We start from the raw sequence: 26,132 nt of genomic DNA on the forward strand, positions 1-26,132 counted from the left end.
AACCTCACTGCAACTTAATGGAAGCTTTGTCCACAGGCAACTAGCTCTTTCTTGAGAGGCAGTACTGCATGTACCCATTGAGAATCAGGCAAAGGGAAGCACACTTCGGCAATGTTGAGAAGTAACTCATGTTTTAGTGAAGGTATGGGACATCTTGGGGCTCAGCAAATATTTAGGGCCACTCAAGGCTCAGCAAACACAAAGCCTTTGAAATACTTAGCACATGTTGGCCATTTAACTTAGCAAAAATGAAACCCTCTGGACAAAAATCTACATTGTCCATGAGGATATCTATAGAATCAGTGGTTGCTATTGTGAGAAGTGGCTTCGTGAAGGGGCAGACAAGTCTGTCTTCATCACTTTATGTTGCCATGAGGAATTCCTGAGACTGGGTAGTTTATGAAGACAAAGGCTCATATGGCTTATAATTGCTGACTGGAATGTTGGGCACCTGGTAAAAGTTTCAGGTTGCTGCCACTTCTAATTGGAAGGCAAAGGGGAGCCGGCATGTGCAGGGATCACACCATTAAGTGGGAAGAAGAGAAAGAGGGGAAATATACCAAACTCTTTTTCAAATAAATAAATAAATAACCAGCTCTCAGAGGATCTAACAGAGCAGAACTCATTTATCCCACTGCAGGGAGGACTTTAATCTATTTGTGAGGGATCTGCCCCCATGGCCTACACACCTCACAATAAAGCCCCACCTCCAGCATTGGGATCAGATTTCAATATGAAGTGTGGGGGAAGGATACCAAATACAGCATTTTGCCCCGGTCCCTCAAAACTCACGTTTTTCTCATATTGCAGAATACAATCATCCCTTCCTAATTGTCCCCCAAAGTATTATTAACTTATTCCAGTATCAACTCAAAAGTCCAAAGTCTTATCTGAGCCTCAAGGCAAGTTTATTCTACCTATGAACCTGTAAAATCAAATAAGTTATTTATTTCCAAGATACAATGATGACAAAGGTAGTTGGTAAACATTCCTAGTGCAAAAGGGAGGAATAGAAGAAATAGATTAAAAGACAGAAATAACAGGCCCTATGCAAGTCCAAAATCCATCAGGGCAGATATTAAGTCTATATAAGCTCCAGAATAATCTCCTTTGTCTCAATGTCCCAGATCCTGGGCACACTGGTGCTGGGGGTGAGCTCCCTAGGCCTCAGGCAGCCCTGGCCCTGTGGCTTTGAGAGGCATGGCAGAAGTGGCTGCTTTCACAGGTTTGGGTCTGGTGCCTGTAGCTTTTCTGGGCTGAGGTTGAATGCTGCTGGTGGATCCATAATTCTAGGGTAACTGCAACATTCCTGTTCCCATGGCTTCACTGTCCACTGCTGTGGCTCTACCCTAAGGCAGGTCTATGTTAACAAGCTTTCTGATACATCCTCTGAAATCTAAGTGGAAGACACCAGGCCTCTACCTCTATGGTATTCTGGAGACTTAGAGACTTAGCATTACATGGATGCTACTAAGGCTTTATTGCCTGTGCTCTCTGGAGCAGTGTCCCAAGCAGTATTTGGGCCCCATTAGCTGCATTTGGAACTGAAGCAGCTGGGATGTGGGGATCAGCAACCTGAGACAGTGTGGGGCAATAGCACTGCAGGCCCTTCTGTCCTCTTAGGCATCTTGGCCTGTGATGGGAATCTTTGCCTCAAATATTTCTGAAGTATCTTCAGGGCCTTTTCTCCATTGTCTTGACTGTTAGCATCTGGCTCCCTTTTAGTCGAGCTAATTTCTTTATCAAATGGTTGCTCTCGAGCATCCTTGGATATATGTCTTGCAAATGCTCTTTTCTTCTGTGTCACATGGGCAGGCTGTGAATTTCTCAAATTTTCACACTGTGATTCCCTCTTAATTATAAATTCCACCTTTAGAATATCCCTTTGCTGTCATATTTGTTTGTAGGCTGTAAAAAAAAAAAATGTAGCTGCATTACTTCTTTAAGGCTTTGCTGCTTAGTAATTTCTGCTATGAGATATCCTGGGTCATCACTCTTATGTTTGGTCTTCCACAAACATCTAGGGCATGGGACAATGCAGCTAAATTCTTTGCTACTGTATAATAAGGCTAAGCTTTTCTCTGGTTTCCAATAAATTCATCATTTGTATCTGAGATCTCCTCAGCATGGCCTTTACTGACTGTATTTCTATCAGCATCTTTGTTATAATTACTTAACCAATCTGTAAGAAATTCCAAACTTTTCTTCTTTTTGTCTCCTCTCAACCATACAAACACTTACAATATCTGCCCAACACCCAGTTTCAAAGCTACTTCCACATTTTCAGGTATCTTTATAGCAACACCCCATTCCCCAGTACCAATTTTCTGGCACAGTCCATTCGTGTTGCTTCATAGGAATACCTGAGGCTGAGTGACTTATGAATAAGAAAGGTTTATTTGGCTCACAGTTCTGTTGGCTGAAAGATCAGGCATCTTCTGAGAGCTTCAGGATGCTTCCTCTCACAGTGGAAGGTGAAGGGGAGCTGTCATGTGCAGAGATCACATGGCAACAGAGGAAGTAAGAAGTGGGCCACATGCCAGCCTCTTTTTGACTATCAGCTCTCATGGAAACTAACAGAGCAAGAACCCCTTCACTGCCTCCCCACAGGGTGGGTATTAGTCTATTCAGGAGGGATTTGCTCCGTTGGGATCAAATTTCATCATGAAGTTTGCAAGGGCAATCAACTAAACTACAGCAAGGTCTGTCTTAAAAGGCTATTTGATCTCCTCTATGGAGAAGCTATATCATCTAAATGATTGAGTCCAATTAGGTAAGCAAGTGAGATGTGAAAAGCTGTATTTCTTTTATTCGTTGTATTCCTGAGAAGTTAGAATGGGTTATATAATTGGTTTATTTGAAAAGAGAGCGGGCGCGGTGGCTCAAGCCTGTAATCCCAGCACTTTGGGAGGCTGAGGCGGGTGGATCACGAGGTCGAGAGATCGAGACCATCCTGGTCAACATGGTGAAACCCCGTCTCTACTAAAAGTGCAAAAAATTAGCTGGGCATGGTGGCACGTGCCTGTAATCCCAGCTACTCAGGAGGCTGAGGCAGGAGAATTGCCTGAGCCCAGGAGGCGGAGGTTGTGGTGAGCCGAGATCGCGCCATTGCACTCCAACCTGGGTAACAAGGGCGAAACTCCGTCTCAAAAAAAAAAAAAAAGAAAAGAGATAATAAGCAAATACTTCCTCTCTTTTGTTAGAGCAATCATGTATTCCATTTTGTGGTGAAGATTGTGTAGTACTGGTCCAGAGCTTTCATATTCTGCTTTATGATAGGGATAGTTCTTTTTTTTTTTTTTTTTTTTTTTTTTTTGAGACAGAATCTCACTCTGCCACCAGGTGCCAGGCTGGAGGGCAGTGGTGTGACCTCGGCTCACTGTAACCTCCGTCTCCCGGGTTCAAGCAATTCTCCTGCCTCAGCCTCCGGAGTAGCTGGAACTATAGGCGCATGCCACCACACCCAGCTAACTTTTTTGTATTTTTAGTAGAGACGGGGTTTCACCATGTTGGCCAGGATGATCTCGATATCTTGACCTTGTGATCTGCCCACCTCAGCCTCCCAAAGTGCTGGGATTACAGGCATGAGCTATCATGCCTGGCCAATAGGTATAGTTCTTTACTGATTCAGGGTTGCCTTTAAGTCTAATTCTGGGATTTGCTGTAAGAAATTCTTCTTCTCTTTAAATAAAAACATATGCTCCAGCCTAATATTTATCAATAATAAGATATTTTTCTCCACAAATAGTGATTCCTTTCTATTAAATATAATTTGATTCAGAATTTAGACTGATGAGATGTATGTTATTTATGGAATCCTCTCTATTATTCTACAAAAGTAGATGAAACCAGGTCATGGAGTTCTGGCTGGTACCTTGCTCATTAAATGCCTCTTTTCTGATTTGAGGAACTTCAATACAGCTGTCTTCATATAAGTCAACTGTTTTCCAGAGATTCTTGATAATATATCCTCAAAAGATTTTCTATTCCTTCCAGAGCACTTGACTGTGCAACTGGTTGACAAGTAAATGGATAACTTTATCTTTCTGTCTAAACTTATCAGAGGTGCTGATATCTCTCTACAGAAGGCAAAAGCTTTGCTCGACTGTCATTTTGTAAAAGGTGTTGATTACTTGAGTAATTCACACAGGGCACAATGCCAAATATATAAAAAAGTACTCAGTAAAGTATAGTAGTTCTGGTAGTTGTATTTATTTCAGTGACTGAATCTTTTTCTCTTAAACCTACATTTTGTCACATAAAATAAATTTTCATCATTCTTACCCAATTCATATCTGCTGGATCACAGTTTGGTTGCAATGATAAACATAATGTAGTATTATTAAAAGTCCCATAGGCTTCTAAAACTTGATTCTAAAGATTAGGATCTATTATAAACTTATTAAAAAATTCAGTAAGTATTTAATGTTAGATTCCAGTGATAAGAGCTAACACATTTATCAATATTTCTAATTGTATATATGGACTTATGTATCTCTTTTTGAGTTAGATGTTCAATGCAGAACTCTAAATTAAAACTCGTTTTATACACTTGACTTTTCATTATATTTTTAATTCTAAGATATCTTTTATAAAAGATGACTCACTAAACATTGCTTGAATAAATAGAACAATAAAATATATATGTCAGGTAACAGAATAATTCCATTAACACCTTTGTACCTATCATCCCATTTAAGAAATGAAACTTTACTATTCACTTTATACCACTAATGAATCCCCAAATCTTGTATTTATGTTTTATTGCCTTTTCTTATAATTTTATTATATGTATATCCTTAAATACACACAAAAAATAGTTTTTATCCTCTTATTAAAAAAAAAAAAAACAGTTCCGTTAAAAATTCTTTATTCATGTTGTGGGGACCTTGGAAATGGGAGGTTTGGCTGGGCATGGTGGCTCACGCCTGTAATCCAAGCACTTTGGAGGCCAAGGAGGGTGGATCACCTGAGGTTGGCAGTTCAGGACCAGCCTGACCAACATGGTGAAACCCTGTCTTTAAAAAAAAAAAAAAGGGAAATGGGAGGTGGACCATTGACCAAAAGTGTGCCATTAATCAATTTGTCTTTCCCTGTTCCAATATCACAGTTTTAGTTTTTATAGCTTTGGAATGTTTATATGAATTCTCGTTATTTTAGTATTTGTTTCTTTGTTTCCCTCTGCATCCTGATAGAATGTATCAATTTTATGTTCCATTCCACTGAATCTATTTTCTAAAGATCAGTTCTGCTTTATTTGGCATCCAATGCATTCTTTAATTCAGCTACTGACATTTTCATTTTCCTACAATTTTTAAAAATCTGACCTTGTCACCTCACCTCATCATAGAAACAAAAATCTATACTAAGATAAATAAAGAAGAAGTGGTTTTAATACAAAGAAAATAAAAACATCATACCTTCCAAATAAATAAACAAATAGCATTCTATTAGGATGCTTTGCCAAACATATGCTAATATTATGTTTGGCTTGCACTAGTAAATTCTTATTTAGGGAGTCTGTACTCCTAATGATGTTTTTGGTGAAGTATCAATTACGCTATGAAACAAACCACCCTAAAACTTAAGGGCTTAAAGCAGGACCATTTATTAAGCTTGCTTTATTGTAGGTGAGAAATTGTAGGTGGGCTTACTGTGGCAATTGTCTTCCTTGACAGAGCTCATTCTTGACATTTGCTATTGGTGTCGGATCAGCTAGGGGTGGCTGGTCTAGGGCAGCCTCACTCAGGACAGCTGATATCTGCTCCACAGGGTCTCTCATTAACTTCAAGTTAGACTGGGCTTGTTTACATGGCAGATGAGCAAGTTTCCAGGAGAAAGAAGCTTAGAAGGACTCAAGCTTTAGGCTTGGAACTGGCACAACATTGACTCTGCCTCCACCACATTTCTTGAATAAGCAAGTTAGGAGGTCAGCCTAGGTTAAAGGGGAAAGGAAGAAGACTCTGTTTATTTATGGCAGGAATGCAAAGTCACATTGCAAAGAACATGCATATAGACAGGAGTCAAGGAGTGTGTTCATTTTTTTTTTTTCGCATGTGTCACAGACTATGTTCTGTTTCTCAAGTGGCAATGTACATTTGGAATAGGTCCACGCTGTTGTTTATTTCTCTATTTTTATTTTCAAGGTAGGCAAGAACTATTTTCAAGGTAGGCAGAGTTACTGGACATACAAAAAGTTATTTAAATTGTTCTTCTTTCTGCTCCCAGACTGACTGCTTATACTAATCAAACCAAACCTAAATTTTTTCCCAATATTATTTCCTTGAGAATCCTAGTCCTCTTGTGCTGTTGTTTATTTTATGTTTTAACTAATATTTTACTAAAAAAATTAAGAATGTGTCAGGGGTAATGAGACATTTTAATCTGGAGGACTAAGCTTGATGTCAAGATCGTTATTCCTTATTCCAGGTCAAAAGATTGTAGGCGATGTTCATTTGTTCTCACAATAACTATGATAACACCGTGTTTTGACTACTTTTTACTGGAACTTAATTTTCTAACAAGTTACCTTACATGCAAAATAAAGATTTCTTTTTTTTTTTTTAGTTCAATTTGTAACAAGATAATTCATCTTTGTCCCATGCTCCTTGCTACCTGCACTGAGACCTGCTATTGTTTCTGAGCTGGCACTGTTTGAATTGGTTCTTGTTTACCCTTCTGAACCTACATCCATCAGGCTGTCAGTATAGACGTCCACATTTACATAACTAATGGCAATCCTGCTTGGTGTCATTTCAGTTGCTGCTGTTATTGGAGATCTCGTTTATACACTGGTGACCTTCCAAATTGAACTTCTGTTAATTCAATCTGTGGGTCCTTCAACTTCAAACTGCAAAATTTCTGTGAGTTTACAGAAAGGTTTTCAAGACACTTGTCCATTCCAGAGTTGGTTCTCTAATTTTTTTTTTCTTTCATTCATTACCTCAGCTGCTCATTTGCTATCTTATTGATTTAACAGTTTTTGCTTTGATATTTAAGCATCCTTGTGGTCTCACCTTGTTTTTCGAAAGCATGGTAGCTATGGAAGTCCATGCTGTGTGTTTCAACTATTCTGCTGTTTTTCCCAAGAGGGTGCTTGCATTCGCACTGTGTCACCAAATTGTTTTGATAGAACTGATTAATTATTCAAGGTAAATTTCCATTCGTTTTAGTAAAATAAATACATTTTGCTTTTATAAAAAAAAAACTTATATTTTGAGACAGAGTCTCACTCTGCTGCCCGGGATAGTGTACAATGGCATGGTCTTGGCTCACTGCAACCTCTGCCTCCCCAGTTCAATTAATTATCCTGCCTCAGCCTCCCAAGTAGCTAGGATTACAGGTGCCCACCACCACACTTGGCTAATTTTTTATGTTTTTGGTAGAGATGGGTTTTTGCCATGTTGGTCAGGCTGGTCTTGTACTCCTGACCTCATGTGATCCACCTGCCTCGGCCTCCCAAAGTGCTGGGATTACAGGCCTGAGCCACTGTGCCTGGCCAAATGTTGCTTATTTTTTTTAAGTTAATTAAATTAACTCATTTGACTGGGTTGATTGAACATTCTGATTTTGGTTTAGAATTGAAAAGTCTTGAGTTTGCCCTTTAATCAATAATCATCAGAAAGTCTAGGTTGTAACTGTTTTGAGAAACTAGTTGGGTTTTCTTAACTGTTTTGAAATTAATTGCTTTCTCTAATGAGCATTTCTAGGAGAAGAAATATATATTTTTCCTTCCATTCTTTGTTCTTAGCTGATGCCCTATAGCAAAATCAGATTAGCAAGAGAAAAACCAAAGTTTATTAACTTGTATACCTCATGTATGCACAGAAGATACTCAGGGAAAAATAAGTAAATCTGAGTGGTGGCTTAGAATTGAGGCTTAAATACCATCTTCTGCTAAAGACAAAAGAGAGAGGGGGTGGGAGAGGAGAGTTATGGGAAGCTGACATGAAAAAGTCCAGCAAACGAGAGTAAGTTTCGTCTGTAGATTTCAATCTTTGCCTTCCTCATTAATAAAAATTTCTTATGATTTAGTCATTTTTTTCTTTTGCTGGTAAGAGAAAGACACCCTTACAAATAGAGATTTCCCCTATAGATGTAAATTTTCTTTGCAAAAAGGTAACTTCTACCCTGTTTTCAAAGCTCCTCCTGTTTCTGCTGTTTTTTCAAAATCTCAGCTCAAAATAATCCTTACAACAAAGAGGCATATTTTAGTGTGGCATTTTCTGGTGTCCTTCATATTTTTACATCCCCTGAAATGTCTTTGCCTTTCAGGCACATAATGTTCAACAAGGACTCTGGGGTCTGGGTCCTGTTTCTGTCATTTACTACCTGGGTATTGAGTTACAGTTTCTTTGTTTGTAAATCTTGAGTAATATCTACTCATAGAACTGTAGAGGATGTAACATACCTAAGGCACTGAGAACTGTTTGTGGTAGAGAAGAAAAACTTAATAAACGCTAGATGGCTTTCCTGTTGCCCTCTACATATGGGATAAACTACACTGAAATTCAGGAAAGGTGTCCATTTTGATCCCACCAAGGACTATGTCTCTCTGGGCTTCCTCTGCATCCCCTGACCTGTCTGCATTTGCTCCAGCCTTCTGGGTTTCACTCTTCTCACCCACTTTGGATTTTGCTGTTGGTGGCAGGAACAATGCAGAAACCCCTTATGTCTGGAAAACGTGAGCAGCAGGGCTTATAGTTAGAGAATTGAAAGGTAAAACTGACTTAACGTCTTGTGAATGTGCCAGGTTCAGGGCTTCACTACTGGGCCTGCCTGATACAGACTTGCTGTCTTACACATTAAAGAAAAGAAAGTGTTTTCACTGTGGTTGACAAAAATCATGATAAACTCAAAATGACTCAGAGAAGGCTGCTCCCAGCATTAGTAAATATAAGAAAAACAACTTGTTGGGGTAAGATACAGGGAAAGGAATACAAGAATAGACAGAAGATAAAAACCTACAGTTTCAATGGAATTATTTTGGCCTGATTTTGCTGACAAGCATACCTTATAAGGAGGAGCATGAGATCGTGGAGATAGAACAAAACCAAACATTTATAAAAAAATAGAGCACGCAGCCGGATGTGGTGGCTCACTCCTGTAATCCAACCACTTTGGAGGCCAAGGCGGGCGGATCCCCTGAGTTTGGAAGTTCAAGACCGGCCTGACCAATATGGTGAAACCCCGTCTATTAAAAAAAATAAGAAGAAGAAAATAGAGCACGCAACTAGCTTCTTGGTACACTTGAACAAGTTATCCTATCTGCCTTTTTGAGGTTGCATTTCTATATCTGTAAAATTAAGGTGCCAGTTTATGATTCTTACCTTTTCTTACTCCTTCGACCTCCTACGATTTTATTCTAAAGCATAGGAATGTGCTACCACAGGAAGTATCTCTCAAAATGTTTTAGAAAAACTGTGGCATCCATTCAGCATCGCTGTTGGCAGCAATCATGATAAGTATGATTTAGCATGCTTCCCAGAGCTACGGAAAAATATGCTGAGCCAAATTCCTGGGGCATCTGAACCAGTGCCTGGCAGTAATTTAGGCCTTTTTCCAGAACTGCTAAGTGGTGCCTTTGTGACCTGACTGTGTTAATCATGAGTTGGGTACTTTGGGAGGTATATTAGCTTCTTTACAACTCTGGACTGAGACCAGGTTTGCTTTGTGGAAATAAGTGGACATGGAAAAGAAATCCATTTCTTCATAACAAGTACATGAATCATTATATGCCACGTAAGTGTGGTAGATATCCAAATCAAATTATGTCCCTGAAAGGTAAACATATGTATACAGGAAGAATTTTAAGCAGATAATTAGAAAATTTGGTGGATATTCGATCAGCGCCATGTCAGCATGCTGTAGGAATTAGATAATAAGTCCTACTCTGTGGGATATAAACCAAAATAACTTGACACATACCCTGTGCATGTTCTCTAAAATTTGTTGTTGTTGTTGTTGAAATGAGTATGATTTATTATTTCTCCCCAGATCCATGACAACAGAACTTTCTTATTAGGAGAAATATCTGAATAATGTGACTCAGCTAAATTGACACACAAAATTAATAATTATATATACATCAAAAATTACTTCACAATGTGCCTGACTCATAAATAATACTTAAAAAAACATTAGCGATTATTATTGCAGGTACAGCAGTCCTCCCTTATCTTCAAGGGATATATTCAAAGGCCCCTAATGAATGCCTGAAACCCAGGATAAGACTGAATCTGATTGCTGTTCATTAGCATATGTTTATATTCAGGTCTTACAAACACAAAATTAGGGTGCCAGTTTATAATTCTTAACGTTTTCTTACTCCTCTGACCTTCTACAATTTTATTCTAAAGCATAGGAATAAAATTTCAGGTCTTACTTTTTTTTCTATCTTAACTAAGTACTTTTTATGAACTGTGACTGTAACTTAATTTTTTATTTATATTTCAGAATTCCTTTTTTCTTCTTTCCAATTCTATGAAAAAAAGAATTATTCTTTTGTGTGTGTGTGTGTGAGAGGATTTCAACTACCTAACGGATTTATCCCTTTCTGTGTGTTACAAACGTTCCAGTCATACTCTTTTAGTTATTTAAAAATGCACAGTAGTTTTTGACTGTAGTCACCCTGTTGTGCTGTCAAATACTATATGTTATTCATTCTATTTAACTCTATGTTGTACCCATAAACCAACCCTACTCCCTTCCCATGCCCACTACCCTTCCTAGCCTCTGATAACCATCATTTTACTATCCCTATGAGTTTAATTGTTTTAATTTTTGGCTCTCATAAATGAGTGAGAAAATGGAAGGTTTGTATTTTTGGACCTGGCTTATCTCACTTAACTGGCATAATAACTCTAGTTGCATCCATGTTGTTTCCTGTTTCTTTTTTGGATGAATCATTCTCCGTTGTGTGTATGTACCACATTTTCAATATCCATTCATCTATTGATGGACACCTAGGTTGCTTACAAATCTTAGCTATTGTGAATATGCTGCAATAAACATGGGAGTGCAGAGATTGCTTTGACATACCAAATTCCTTTCCTTTGGATGAATACCCAGTGGTGGAATTGTTGGATCATGTCGTAGTTCTATCTTTAATTTTCTGAGAAACCTCCATACTCTTCTCCATAGTGACTGTACTAATTTAGATTCCCACCAACAATCTACATGCGTTCCCTTTCTCCTCATCTTTAGCAGCATTTGTTATTGCCCATCTTTTGGATAAAAGACATTTTAACTGGCGTGAGATGATGTCTCATTATAATCCTGATTTGCATTTCTCTGATGATCAATGGTGTTGAGTACCTTTTAATATTACTGTTTTTCCTTCATATGTCTCCTTTTGAGAAACGTCTGTTCAGATCTTCTGCTCATTTTTAAAAATCAGATTATTAGATTTTTTTCCCTAAAATTGGATCATTAGATTGTTTTAAGTTTAAATTTTGGGATACATGTGCAGAACGTGCAGGTTTGTTACATAGGTATACATGTGCCATGGTGATTTGCTGCACCCATCAACTCGTCATCGACATTAAGCATTTCTCCTGTTATTCCTCCTCATACCTCCCACCCCTTGACAGTCCCCAGTATGTGATGTTCCCCTCCCTGTGCCCATAAGTTCTCATTGTTCAACTCCCACTTATAAGTGAGAACATGTGGTGTTCGGTTTTCTGTTCCTGTGTGAATTTGCTGAGAATGATGGTTTCCAGCTTCATCTGTGTCCCTGCAAAGGACATGAACTCATCCTTTTTTATGGTTGTATAGGATTCCATGGTGCATATGTGCCAATTTTTTTAAACTAGTCTATCACTTATGGGAATTTAGGTTGGTTCCAAGTCTTTGCTATTGTGACCAGTGCTGCAATAAACATATGTGTGCATGTGTCTTTATAGTAGAATGACTTATAATTTTGTGGGTATATACCCAGTAAAGGGATTGCTGGGTCAAAATATATTTCGCATTCTAAGGAATTACCACACTGTCTTCCACAATAGGTGAAATAATTTACACACACAGCAACAGTGTAAAAACATTCCTATTTCTCCACATCCTCTCCAGGATGTTGTTTCCTGACATTCTAATGACTTTCTAATGATTGCCATTCTAACTGGTGTGTTATGGTATCTCATTGTGGTTTTGATTTGTATTTTTCTAATGACCAGTGATAATGAGCTTTTTCTTTAAAGTTTGTTGGCCACATTAAGGTCTTTTGAAAAGTACCAGTTCATATCTTTTGTCCACTTTTTGATGGGGTTGTTCGATTTTTTTCTTGTAAATTTGTTTAAGTTCCTTATAGATTCTAGATATTAGCCTTTTGTCAGATGGATAGATAGCAAAAAATTTTCTCCCATTCTGTAGGTTGTCTGTTCACTGATGATAGTTTCTTTTTCTATGCAGAGCTCTTTAGTTTAATTAGATCCCATTTGCCAATTTAGGCTTTTGTTGCCATTGCTTTTGGTATTTTAGTTATAAACTCTTTGCCCATGCCTATGTCCTGAATGGTATTGCCTAGGTTTTCTTCTAGGGTTTTTATGGTTTTAGGTCTTATGTTTAAGTTTTTAATCTATCTTGAGTTAATTTTTGTATAAGGTATAAGGAAAGGGTCCACCTTTCAGTTTTCTGCATAGCCAGTTTTTCTAACACCGTTTATTATATAGGAAATTCTTTCCCCATTGCTTGTTTTTTTTGTTAGGTTTGTCAAAGATCAGATGGTTGTACATGTGTGGTGCTGTTTCTAAGGCTTCTATTCCGTTCCATTAGTCTACATATCTGTTTTGGTGCCAGTACCATGCCATTTTGGTTACTGTAGCCTTGTAATATAGTTTGAAGTCAGGTAGCATGATGCCTGCAGCTTTGATCTTTTTGCTTAGGATGGTCTTGGCTATATGGGCCCTTTTATGGTTCCATATAAAATTTAAAGTAGTTTTTTTTTCTAATTCTGTGAAGAAAGTCAATGATAGCTTGATGGGAACAGGAGTGAATCTATATATTACTTTGGTCAGTATGGCCATTTTCAGGGTATTGATTTTTCCTATCCATGAACTTGGAATGTTTTTTTATTTGTTTGTGTCATCTCTTATTTCTTTGAGCAGTGATTTGTAGATCTCCTTGAAGAGGTCCTTCACATTCCTTGTAGGTTGTATTCCTAGGTGTTTTATTCTCTTTGTAGCAATTGTGAATGGGAGTTTGCTCATGATTTGCCTCTCTGTTTATCTATTATTGGTGTATAGGAATGTTTGTGATTTTTGCACATTGATTTTGTATGCTGAGACTTTGCTGAAGGTCCTTATCAGGATAAGGAGTTTTGGGACTGAGATGATACTGTTTTCTCAATATAATTTTATGTCATCTGCCAAGGAAAATAATTGATTTCCTCTCTTCCTATTTGAATACTCTTTATTTCTTTCTCTTGCCTGATCGGCCTGGCCATAACTTCCAATACTATGTTGAATAGAAGTGGTGAGATAGGTCATCCTTATCTTGTTGCAGTTTTCAAAGGGAATGCTTCTGGCTTTTGCTCATTCACTGTGATACTGACTATGAGTTTTTCATAAATAGCTCTTATTATTTTGAGATATGTTCCATCAATACCTAGTTTATTGAGTGTTTTGGCATGAAGCAGTGTTGAATTTTATCAAAGGTCTTTTCTACATCTATTGAGATAATCAGGTGGTTTTTTGACTTTGTTTCTGTTTATGTGGTCGGATTTTAGAGTAAGTGTGGCATGGTGCTAAGAAGAATGTATATTCTGTTGGTTTGGGGTGGAGAGTTCTGTAGATGTCTATTGGGTCTACTAGGTCCAGAGTTGAGTTCAAGTCCCGAATATCCTTGTTAATTTTCTGACTTGTTGTTCTGTCTAATATTGACAGTGGGGTGTTGAATTTTCCCGCTATTATTGTGTGGGAGTCTAAGTCTCTTCGTATGTCTCTAAGAACTTGCTTTATGAATCTGGGTGCTCCTGTACTGGGTGCATATATTTAGGATAGTTAGCTCTTCTTATTGCGTTGATCCCTTTAGAGCCTATATGTGTCTTTCCAAGTGAGATGGTTCTCCCGAATACAGCACACTGATGGGTCTTGACTCTATCCAGTTTGCTAGTCTGTACCTTTTAATTGGGGCATTTAGCTTGTTTACATTTAATGTTAATATTGTTATGTGTGAATTTGATACTGTTATGCTAGCTGGTTATTTTGCTCATTAGGTGATATAGTTTCTTTACAGTTTTGATGGTCTTTACATTTTGGTTTGTTTTTGTAGTGGCTGGTACTGGTTTTTTCTTTCCACATTTAGTGCTTCCTTCAGGAGCTCTTATAAGGTAGGCTGGGTGGTGACAAAAATCCCTCAGCATTTCCTTGCCTAGGAAGGACTTTATTTTCCCTTCACTTATGAAGCTTAGTTTGTCTGGATATGATATTCTGGGTTGAAAATTCTTTTCTTTAAGAATGTTAAATATTGGTCCCCACTCTCTTCTGGCATGTAGGGTTTCTGCAGAGATCTTCTGTGAGTCTGATGGGCTTCCCTTTGTGAGTAATCTGACCTTTCTCTCTTTCTGTTCTTAACATTTTTTTTTTCTTCATTTCAGCCTTGGTGAATCTGATGATTATGTGTCTATACTCTTTTCAAGGAGTAGCTTTGTGATGTTTTTTGTATTTCTTGAATTTTAATGTTGACCCATCTTGCCAAGTTTGGGAAGTTCTCCTGGTTAATATCCTGAACTGTGTTTTCCAACTTGGTTCCATTCTCCCCATCACTTTCAGGTACACCAATCAAATGCAGGTTTGGTCTTTTCACATAATCTTATGTTTCTTGGGGGCTTTGGTTGATCTTTTTCATTCCTTTTTACTAATCTTGTCTTCATGCTTTATTTCATTAATTTGATCTTCAATCTCTGAAACGCTTTTTCTGCTTGATCAATGTGGCTATTGATACTTGTATATGTTTTACAAAGTTCTCGTGCTGTGTTTTGCATCTCCATCAAGTCATTTTTGTTCTTCTCTAAACTGGATATTCTAGTTAGCAGTTCCTCTAACCTTTAATCAAGGTTTTTAGCTTCCTTGCATTGGGTTAAAACATGCTCCTTTAGCTCAGAGGAGTTTGTTATTACCCACCTTCTGAAGCCTACTTTTGTCCTCTCATCAAACTCATTCTGTGTCCTATTTTGTTCCCTTGCTGGTGAGGAGTTGTGATCCTTTGGAGAAAAAGAGGCATTCTGGTTTTTGAATTTTCAGCCTTTTTGCACTGGTTTTCCTAATCTTTGTGGATTTATCTATCTTTGGTTTTTAACATTGGTGATCTTTGAATAGGTTTTTCCTTTTTTTTTTTTTTTTTTTTTTTTTTTTTGTGGACGTCTATTTTGTTGATGTTGGTGCTATTCCTTTCTGTTTGTTAGTTTTCCTTCTAACAGTCAGGCCCCTCTGCTGCAGGTCTGCTGGAGTTTGCCAGAGGTCCACTCCAGGCCCTGTTTGCCTGGGTATCACCAGTGAAGGCTGCAGAACAACAAAGATTGCTGCCTGCTCATACCTCTGGAAAACTTCATTCCAGAGGGGCAACGACCAAGTGCCAGACAGAGCTCTTTTGTATGAGGAGGTGTCTGTTGATGCCTGATGGGTGGTGTCTCCTCATGAGGAAGCAGTCTGTCCCTTAGCTCCCTTAGCAGAGCTCAAGTGCTGTGCTGAAGATCTGCTGCTATCTACAGAGCTGGTAGTCAGGAACATTTAAGTCTCCTGAAGCTGTGTCCACATCTGCCCCTTCCCCCAGGTGCTCTGTCCCAGGAAGATGGGAGTTTTATCTATAAGCCCCTGACTGGGGCTGCTGCTTTTCTTTCAGAGATGCCCTGCCCAGAAAGAAGAAATCTAGAGAGGCAGTCTGGCTTCAGTGGCTTTGCACCACTGTGGTGGGCTACACTCAATCCAAACTTCTTGGTGGCTTTGTTCACACTGTGAGGGAAAAACTGTCTAACTAAGCCTCAGTAATGGTGGATGCCCCTCCCTCCACCAAGCTTGAGTGTTCTAGGTCAACTTCACACTGCTGTGCTGGTAGCAAGAATTTCAAGCCAGTGGATCTTAGCTTCCTGAGCTCTGTTGGGGTGGGATCCACTGAGCAAGAGCACTTGGCTCCATGGACTGAACCCCCTTTTCAGGGGAGTGAATGGTTCTGTCTTACTGGTGTTCCAGGCATCACTAGGGTATAATAAAAAATTCCTGCAGCTAGCTTGGTGTCTGCACAAACAGCCACCCAGTTTTGTGCTTGAAACCCAGAGCCCTGGTGATGCAGGCACCTGAAGGAATCTCCTGGTCTATGGGTTGCAAAGACCATGGAAAAAGCATAGCATCTGGACTGGATAGCACTGTCCTGCACAGCATGGTCCTTCACAACTTTCTTGGCTATGGGAGGGAATTCCTTAATCCCTTGTACTTCCCTGGTGAGGCAACACACCACTCTGCTTCTACTTGCTGTATGTGGGCTGCATCCACTGTCTGACCAGTTCCAATGAGATGAACCAGGTACCTCAGTTGAGAATGCAGTAATCACCTGCCTTCTCTGTTGGCCTCACTGGGAGCTGCAGACCAGAGCTGTTCCTATTTGGCCATCTTGCCCAGGAATCCTGTGGTGTTGTTTAAGCTCCTTCCACATAATTCTGGTTATTAATTCCGTGCCAGATGGATATTTTGTAAATATTTTCTCCCATTCCAGGGGTTGTCTCTTCACTTTGTTGATTGTTTACCATACAGAAGTTTCTTCCATATGGCAATCCAAACTTCTTTGGTGGCTTTGTTCACACTGTGAGGTGGTGAAAAGGCACTGTAGCCAGACTGCCTCTCTAGATTTCTTCTTTCCTTTGCCATACAGAAGTTTTATTTTTATTTATTTTATTTATTTATTTATTTATTTTTTCTAACTTGATATGATCCCATTTTTGCTTTGTTTGCCTTGGCTTGTGGGGTATTACTCAAGAAATCTTTGCCCAGTTCAATGTCCTGGAGAGTTTCTCCAATGTTTTCTTGTAGTAGTTTCAAAGTTTGCAGTTTTAGTTTTAAGTATTTAGTCTATTTTTATTTGATTTTTATATGTGGCAAGAGATAAGGGTCTGATTTTATTCTTTAGCTTGTGAATATTTAGTTTTCTCAGCACCATTTATTGAAGAGACTGTGCTTTTCCCAAGATATGTTCTTGACACCTTTGTTGCAAATGAGTTCACTGTAAGTGTATGACTTTATTTCTGGATTCTCTATTCTATTCCATTTATCTATGTGAACCAGTGGAATAAAATAGAGAACCATGTTTTTATGCCAGTACCATGCTGTTTTGGTTACTATAGCTATGTAGTATAATTTGAAGTCAGGTAATATAATTTTTCCAGTTTTTTTCTTTTTACTCAGGATAGCTTTGTCTATTCTGAGTCTTTTGTTTTTTTCTTACATGTAAGTTTGAGAATTTTTTTCTACTTCTGTGAAGATATCATTGATATTTTGGTAGGAATTGCATTGAGTCTATATTGCTTTGGGTAGTATAAACATTTTAACAATATTTATTCTTCCAATCCATGGACATGGAATATCTTTCCTTTTTTTGTGTGTCCTCTTCAATTTCTTGCATCAGTGTTTTATAGTTTTTATTGTAAAGACCTTTTACTATAGGGTTAAATTTATTCCTAGGTATCCTATTGTAATTGTTGCTGATATAAATTACTTTCTTGATTTCTTTTTCAGATTGTTTGCAGTTGGCATATAGAAATGCTACTGATTTTTGTATGTTAATTTTGAATCCTGCAACTAAACTGATTTCGTTTATTATTCTGAGTTTTCTAAGTCTTAATGTTTTTCCAAATATGAGATCATGTCATATGCAAACAGAAATAATTTTACTTATCCCTTTCCAATTTGGATGTCCTTTATGTCTTTCTGTTGTCTGATTGCTCTAGCTAAGACTTCCTGTACTCTGTTGAATAACAGTGGTGAAAATCAGCATCCTTGTCTTCCAGATTTAAAAGAAAGGCTTTCAGTTTTCCCCCATTCAGTACGGTACTACCTGTGGGTCTGTCATATATGACTTTTATTGTACTGATATATGTTTCTTCTCTACCTACTATTTTAAGTACTTTTTAAAATAAAGGGATGTTAAATTTTATAAAATCCCTTTTCAGCATAAATTGAAATGATCATATTTTTTCCTTCATTCTGTTGATATGACGTATCATATTGTGATTGATTTGCTTATGCTGAATCATCCTTGCATCCCTGAGATAAAGTCCACTTGATCTTAATGCATAATTTTTTTAATGCGTTGCTGAATTCAGTTTTCTAATATTTTGTAGAGGAGTGTTAATCAATGTTCATGAAGAACATTCGTATGTTTTTTGTTTTTTTAATGTGTCTTTTTCTGTTTTTTGTAACAGGGTAATAGTGGTATCATAAAATGGGTTTGAGTTTGAAAGTATTTCTTCCTCTTCTGTTTTTCAAAATAGTCTGAACTTATTTGGTATTAGTTCTTTAAATGTTTGGAAAAATGCAACAGTGAAACCACTGGATCTTCTGCTTTTTTTTTTTTTTTTTGTCTCCTTAGGAGACTATTTATTCTGACTTAAATCTCATTATTCGTTATTGGCCTAGTCAGGTTTTAGATTTATTCATGGTTTAAATTTGGTAGGATGCATGTTTCTAGGAATTTATCCATTTCTAGGTTTTCCATTTTTTTCGCATATACTTGATCATACTAGTCTCTAATAATCTTTTGAATTTCTATGATATCAAATGTCTCCTTTTTCATCTCTCATTTTATTTATTTGAGACTTCTCTCTTTTTTTTCTTAGTTTGGCTAAAGATTTGTTAATTTTGTTTATCTTTTCAAACAAAACCTTTTCATATCATATTTTTTTTGATATTTCTTTTAGTTTAAGTTGCATTTATTTCTGCTCTGATCTTTATTACCTCTTTTCTTCTGCTAATTTTGAGTTTGATTCCTCTTGCTTTTATGACTCTTTAAGATGCAACACTAGGTGAATTGAAGTTTTTCTACTTTTTCGTATAGATGCTTATTGCTATAAACTTTCCTCTAAGTACTGCTTTTGCTGTATGTGATAGGTTTTGCTAAGTTGTTTTCTACTTCATTTGTTTCAAAAATTTTTTCAATTTCCTCATGGATCCACTGGTCATTCAGGAGCATATTATTTAATTTCCATGTGCTCATATAGATTCCAAAGTTTCTGTTCCTATTGATTTCTAGTTTTATTTCTTGTATTCAGAGAAGATATTTGATAGTATTTTAATTTTTAAAAAATTTTTAAAGGCTTTTTTTATGGACTAACATGTCTATCCTTGAAAACTGTTCCATATTCTGAGAAGAATAATGTGTATTTTGCATCTGTTTGATGAAATGTTTTGTGAAACTTAGATCTATTTGGTCTATTTTATGAATTAATTCCAATATTTTTGTTCATTTTCTGATAATCTGTGACATGATAAAAATAGGATGTTGAATTCTTTGGCTATTATTATATTGTGATCTTTCTCTATTTAGCTCTAATAATATTTGCTTTATATATCTGGGTGCTCCAGTGTTTATTGCATATGTATTTACCATTATTTTAATATCCTCTTGCTGAATTGATTTCTTTTTCATTATGCAATAACATTATCTCCCCTTTTTTAATAGACATTTTTTCTTGAAATCTATTTTATCTAATTTAAGTATAGCTACTACTGGTTTGTTTTGGCTTTCATTTGCATGGAATAACTTTTTTAATCTTATGAATTTCAGTCTATGTGTGTCTTTATAGGTGAAGTGTATTTCTTTCAGGCAATAGATTGCTTGGTCTTTTTTCCATTTATCCATTATATATCCTTTGATTAGACAGTTTAGTCCATTTACATTTAATGTTGTTATTGATAAGTTAAGACTTACTCCTGACATTTTGTTGTTTGTGTTCTGGTTGTTTTGTGATCTTCCTTATTTTTCTCCATTTTGTTAAGATGATTTTCTCTGGTGGTATAACTTAATTTCTTGCTTTCTATTTTGTGTGTACCTGTTGTAAGTTTTTTGATCTGAGGTTACCATGAGGCTTGCAAATAACATATTGTAACTTCTTTTTTTAACACGATGACAGCTTAACACGGATTGCAAAAGTAAACAAACTTACAAACAAGAAAAAAACACTTAATAAAAATTCTATACTTTAACTTCATCCTCCCTAATATTTTAAACCTTTTGTGGTTTCTATTTATATTTTATTATACTATATATCTTGAAAAGTTATTGCAGTTATTATTTTTCATAGGATTATCTTTTAATTTTCCTACTGAAGATATCAGTAGTTTATATACCATAATTACAGTGCTGTATTGTTCTGTCTGTATATTTAATTATTACCAGTGAGATTTTACCTTCAGATGATTTTTTTTTATAGCCCATGAATTCATTTTTCTTTCAGATTGAGAAAGTCTCCTTAACATTTCTTATAGAATACTGCTGGTGTTGATAAAATTTCTGAGTTTTTGTTTGTCTGTCGAAGTCTTTATTTCTCCTTCATGTTTATTCTGGAATAAAAGTTTTCTTTTTATTTCAGCACTCTAAATATATTATGCCAGTTTCTTCTGTCCAGTAATATTGGCACTGAAATGTCTGCTGGCAGATGTATTGAAGGTTCTTTGTACATTATTTGTTTCTTTGCTCTTGCTGCTTTTAGAATCCTTTCTGTATATTTGATTATTGGCAGTTTGATTACTAAATGCCTTGAGGTAGGCCTTTTTGAGATATATTAGTTTAGTGCTCTATAATTCTCTTATATTTGAATATTGACATATTTACCTAGGTTTTAAAAGTTCTGTTATTATCCCTTTGAATAGCTTTTGATACAGATCTCACTCATTCTCACTCTCTCTCTCTCTCTCTCTCTCTCTCTCTCTCACAATCTATCTCCCCCCCCCCCACTCCCCTTGTCTTTATGGCCAGTAACTCTAAATTTGCCTTTTTGAGATTGTATTCTAGATCTTGCAAGCATGCTTTATTCTTTACAATCATTTTTCTTTTGTCTCTTCTGACTGTGTATTTTCAAATATCCTGTCTTCAAGCTCACTAATTTCTTCTGCTGCTTGATCAATTCTGCTGTTAAGAGACTTTGAGGCATTCTTCAGTATGTCAGTTAAATTTTTCAGCTCCAAAACTTCTGCTTGACCTTAAAAAATTATTTCAAGCTGTTTGTTAAATGCATCTCATATTATTTTGAATTCCTTCTCTGCATTATCTTAAATTTTGTTGAGCTATGTCAAAAAAGCTATTTTAAATTCTCTGTCTAAAAAGTCACATATCTCTATCACTCCAGGATAAGTCACTGGTACCTTATTTATTTTGTTTGGTCAGATCATGTTTTCCTGGATGGCCATGATGCTTATGGATGTTCTTTGATGTATGGGCATTGAAGAGTTAGGTATTCATTATAATCTTTGCACTTTGGGCTTGTTTTTACTTATTTTTCTTGGGAAGGCCTTCCAAATATATTTTCTGTTCTCATGCTGCTAATAAATACATATCCAAGACTGGGTAATTTATAAAGAAAGGAAGTTTAATGAACTCACATTTCCACATGGCTGGGGAAGCCTCACAGTCTTGGCAGAAGGTGAACGAGAAGCAAAGCCTCATCTTACATGGTAGCAGACAAGAAAATTTGGGTAGGGGAATTCCCATTTATAAAACCACCAGACCTTGTGAGACTTGTTCACTATCACGAGAACAGCATCAAAAAGACCTGCTCTCATGATTTAATTACCTCCCACCAGGTCCCTCCCATGACATGTGGAAATTATGGGAGCTACTTTTCATGGGGAGATTTGGGTGGGGACACAGCAAAACCATATTATTCTGCCTCTTGGCCCTCCAGAATCCCATGCCTTCACATTTCAAAACCAATCATGCCTTTCCAACAATCCCCCAAAGTCTTAGCTCATTTCAGTATTAACTCAGAAGTCTACAATCCAAATTATCATCTGAGACAAGGCAAAGTCCCTTCTGCCTATGGGTGTGTAAAATCAAAAGCAAGTTAGTTATTTTCTAGATACAACAAGGGCATAGGCATTGGGTAAATGCTAGCATTCCAGTGGGATAAATTGGAAAAAACAAAGGGGATACAGGCCCCATGGAAGTCCAGAATCCAGGGAGGCAGTTAAATATTAAAGCTCCAAAATGATTTCCTTTGATTCCATGTCTCACATCCATGTCACAATGATGTAAAAGGTGGGTTTTCACAGCCCTGGGAAACTCCACCTTGTGACTTTGCTGTTGCTTTCACAGGCTAGCCACCCTTCTGGCTGCTTTCATGGGCTGGCATTGAATGTCTGTGACTTGTCCAGGGACATGCTACAAGCTGTCAGTGGACCTGCAATTCTGGATGGATCTACCATTCTGGTATCTTAAGGATGGTGGGCCTTTTCTCACAGCTCCTCTAGGCAGTGCCCCAGTAGGGACTCCATGTGGGGCTTCCCATCACACATTGCTCTTCTGCACTGCCCTAGCAGATGTTCTCCATGAAAGCTCCACCCTCGCAGCAAAGTTTTGCCTGGACATCCAGGCTTTTCCATACATTCTTTCAAATCTAGGCAGAGGTTCCCAAACCTCAGTTCTTGACTTCTGTGTACCCACAGGCTCAACATCATGTGGAAAATGCCAAGGCTTGGGGCTTGCACACCCCGACACCAGGGCTCAACCTTTACCTTGACCAATTTTAGCCACAGCTGGAGCAGCTAGGATTCAGGGCATCTTGTCCCTAGGCTGCACACAGAAGGGGCCCCTGGGCTTGGCCACAAAACTCTTTTTCCCTCTAGGCCTCTGGGCCTATGATGGGAGTGGCTGCCATGAAGACCTCTGACATGCCCTAGAGACATTTACCCCATTGTCTTGATGATTAAGATTCAGCTCCTTGTTGCTCATAAAGTTTTCTGCAGCAGGGCTGAATTCCCCTCCCCTCAAAATGGTGTTTCCTTTTATATTGCGTTGCCAGGCTGCAAATTTTCCAAATTTTTATACTCTGCTTCCTCTTGAATACTTTACTACTTAGGAATTTGTTCTGCCAGATACCCTAAATCACCTCTCTTAACTTTAAAGTTCCACAGATCTCTAGGGCAAGGGCAAAATGCTACCAGTCTCTATGCATAGCAAGAGTAACCTTTACTCTAGTTCTCAAGAAGTTCCTCATCTCCGTTTGAGACCACCTCAGCCTGGACTCTGTTGTTCATATCACTATCAAAATTTTGGTCAAAGCCATTCAACAAGTCTCTAGGAAGTTCCAAACTTTCTCACATTTTCTTATCTTCTGAAACCTCTAAATGGTTCCAACCTCTGCATGTTAGTTCCAAAGTCACTTCCACATTTTCAGGTATCTTTATAGCAGCAACTCACTACCCAGTACCAATTTACTGTATTAGTCTTTTCTCATGATGCTAATAAAGACATACCGAAGACTAGGTAATTAATAAAGGAAAAGATTTAATGAACTCACAGTTCCTCAGGGGTGGGGAGGCCTCACAGTCATGGTGGAAGACAAATGAGGAGCAAACTTACATCTTACAGGCTGGCAGTTAAGAGAGCTTGTGTAGGGGAGCCCCTCTTTATAAAACTATTTGTGGGTTTCAGGGTTTGGCTCCAGGCTCTTGGTCTCTTGCTCTCTCAGGAATGGGAGAGGGGACCATGCCTGGAGTGGTACGCTTGCAAGTAAATATTGGACCCCATACAGTTTTTGCAGAAATTGATTTATTTAGGCAGGGAAAGAGAAAAAGGAGAGAGAAAAAGATGAGAGAGAAAGCTTCTGTGAAGATTGTGGAAGGCGACCCAAATATGGAATTCCACAGAGGGAAAGCAGCTTCCACACTGAGTGGAAGGGGACCCCTGAGGGGGAAATCCACTCGGTTGTGGGGAACAGGTACTTTTAACCTGGGAGGAATTCCTACCTCCTCCAAGACACCTAGCCAATGTAAAGAGTTCCTTTAAACTTTCACTGATCTTTGATCCTTTCCTGAGCACGTGAAATTAAAACAAAGACCGTTAAGTCTCCCGGATAGAGACACGGGGGAAGGCAGGTAGGGCATGTCGCTGGGAAGTTCCTGCCCTAGAAACTACAGCCCCTTGTGGACCCAGGAAGAAAACACATTCCCTCAAAGCCATCAGATCTCATGAGACTTACTATCATGAGAAGAGCATGGGAAAGACTCACCCCTATGATTCAAATACCTCCCACTGGGTGGCTCCTGACAAGTGAAAATTACAGGAGATGCAAATTCAAGATGAGATTTGCCCACAGCCAAGGTATTTATAGCAAATTGAGTGGTTTAAATCTTTGGTTGCTGCAGCCAAATCTGCATTAAGGGGCAACCCAAGCCCAGTAATGTTGAGACTCCTGCAGATTCATAGAGGCACTGCTTTGCTGGTCTTGGGTAATACCTGGGACAATTCCCTGGATTATTAGGTAGAAACTCTTATTCTCTCCCCAATCAAATGAAGTCTCTCTCTCTTTCTCTCTCTCTGCCTTCCTCTCTCTCTGCTGAGCTGCCAGAGCTGGGGGAGAGGTAACACAAATACCTCCGTAGCGACCACTATTGTGACTGCACTGGGTCAGACATGAAGCCAGCACCACACTGGGTCTGGCCCAAGGCCCAGCTGACACTTCCTGGTTATCACCAATATTCACTCAAAGCTGAAGGACTCTTTGGTCAGCATGAGATAAATCCAGCCAAGTTTGTCTCTTTTCCTTCGGAGTAGCGAGCTCCCCATATGGCCCAGGGTGAATCCAATAATTTTATCTGGGAGATAGGACTTAGAGTTGAGAATCTTAGGAATCTACTTGGTGCTTTATGCTACCATGACAGAGCTGGCACCCAAGCCACTCTTTCTTCCCCTATCTTCATGCTGAAGAAGTACCTTTCCATGGCCACCACCGCCCCAGGCACATGGCGAGTACTGCTTACCTACCACCAGTGTTCACTCAAGGACCAAGGGCTCTTCAGCCAGCTTGTGATGAATGCTGCCAGGCTTGGATCTCTTTCTTCAGGGCAACAGGCTTCCCTCTGACTCAGGATGGGTCCAGATATGCCATCCAACATCCAAGGCCTGAAATTGTGAAAACCAGGAGCCCACTTGTTACTCTACCGCCTCTGTGCCAAACGAATGCCAAAGCTACAAGACAAAGTTCTCTTTACTGTTTCCTCTCCTTTCCTCAAGCAAAAGGAGTCTCCCTATGGCTGCTGCAGCTGGACATGTGTTGAGTCACTCTGGGTCTCACCCATGGCCCACAGAGAATATTGCCTATGTGCTGCTGATGTCTATTTAGGCCCAAGTGGGAGGTGGTGTAAGCAATTCAAGACTATCTTTTCTATCTTCATAAGTGTCTCTTTCCTTGATGTGATATTAAAACCAGGTACTTGGATTGTTAAGCTAACAACAACAGAATTTAAACCATAGACAATTTGATAGTACTCTTAATGGTATAACTTCTTCTCCCATTTTATATCTCTCTTTATGTTTTTTCTTATGTTTCCTTTTTAAGAGAGAGCTATCTTTTAGATATCCAGTATCCTTTTCCTTTTTAGTAGAGATTTCTATATCTTGAAATAAAAAAGCCAGTTAAGATGTGGGGCTGTGAAATGAGTGAAATAGAAGCTTAGCTTATCTAATTAAAAGTTTATAGTTTTATCTTTATTTTCTTTGGAAGCTTCAGACATTTCCTTAACACTGTCTTTCTGAATAATTTTTTAAAAAGTAATAAAATAAAATAAAAAAATAAAAGCAGGTACTGTGATCACTCACTTGAGTTTTGGTTCTTGTGAAGGGACTTTTTTGTGTAGATAGTTGTTTGATTTGATGTTCTTTTATGGGGCTGGGCAACCTCAGCATACAATGTATTTTTTCATTAAGTCATGAACTTTCACCTTTTTACTCTAAGGAGGAATGTTACAGCTTCTTCTTGACATATCTGAATTGCCAGCATCACTACTCTTGCAATTTGGGGCCCTATTAAGTCAAATAAGTGTTACTTAAACACAAGCACTGTGATACTGCAATAGTCAATCTGATAACCTAGAGGGCTACTATGTGACTAACTTAGTATACAGGTAACACATGTAGCATGGATGAGCTAGACA

This window comes from Saimiri boliviensis, chromosome 6, assembly GCF_048565385.1.
Source record: "Saimiri boliviensis isolate mSaiBol1 chromosome 6, mSaiBol1.pri, whole genome shotgun sequence".
NCBI lineage: Eukaryota > Metazoa > Chordata > Mammalia > Primates > Cebidae > Saimiri > Saimiri boliviensis.